The sequence below is a fragment of the Anoplopoma fimbria genome, unplaced genomic scaffold (assembly GCF_027596085.1).
Source record: "Anoplopoma fimbria isolate UVic2021 breed Golden Eagle Sablefish unplaced genomic scaffold, Afim_UVic_2022 Un_contig_6419_pilon_pilon, whole genome shotgun sequence".
Classification (NCBI taxonomy): Eukaryota; Metazoa; Chordata; class Actinopteri; order Perciformes; family Anoplopomatidae; genus Anoplopoma; species Anoplopoma fimbria.
Window position 1 is genome coordinate 1 of NW_026550055.1, and position 741 is coordinate 741.

The 741-nt window shown below is 45.6% G+C and overlaps 2 non-coding genes across 2 annotated transcripts; both read left to right on the plus strand.

Moving 5' to 3' along the window:
• Positions 1-7: 7 nt before the first annotated feature.
• LOC129114964 (5S ribosomal RNA) lies at positions 8-126 on the plus strand. The gene has a single exon (XR_008532763.1). It is a non-coding gene; the product is annotated as a 5S ribosomal RNA (ribosomal RNA).
• A 380-nt stretch (positions 127-506) lies between these two features.
• LOC129114965 (5S ribosomal RNA) lies at positions 507-625 on the plus strand. The gene has a single exon (XR_008532764.1). It is a non-coding gene; the product is annotated as a 5S ribosomal RNA (ribosomal RNA).
• Positions 626-741: the final 116 nt, after the last annotated feature.

Sequence of the window (741 nt, forward strand, 5' to 3'; positions counted from 1 at the left end):
AATATTTGCTTACGGCCATACCACCCTGAACACGCCCGATCTCGTCTGATCTCGGAAGCTAAGCAGGGTCGGGCCTGGTCAGTACTTGGATGGGAGACCGCCTGGGAATACCAGGTGCTGTAAGCTTTTTTCACTCCTCTTTACAAAAAGCAGAGGGCGCTGCTGCTTTTTCAGTGGACACCGACAGGGTGGGAAGGATATAGCTAGATCATGACTTGCCGGTATAGAAATGACACAAATCCAGTTAAATGATGGCTTTCATCATTCCTAAGCTCATCGATCATTTTCTTTTCAATTTTATGCTAACGTATTCTACATTTCAACAGTAAATATTAATATTTTTACTGCACTACATTTGTGATCCTTATAGCCACTTTGTACATTCTGATTTGACATTTAAAAGCTGTGAGTGTGTCTGGAAATCTGCAGGCGCTCCCTGTATAGACGACAGAGCAAAGCGTGGTGATATAGTATCTTTAAAAGGACCTTTGGTAGGCACAATATTTGCTTACGGCCATACCACCCTGAACACGCCCGATCTCGTCTGATCTCGGAAGCTAAGCAGGGTCGGGCCTGGTCAGTACTTGGATGGGAGACCGCCTGGGAATACCAGGTGCTGTAAGCTTTTTTCACTCCTCTTTACAAAAAGCAGAGGGCGCTGCTGCTTTTTCAGTGGACACCGACAGGGTGGGAAGGATATAGCTAGATCATGACTTGCCGGTATAGAAATGACACAAATCC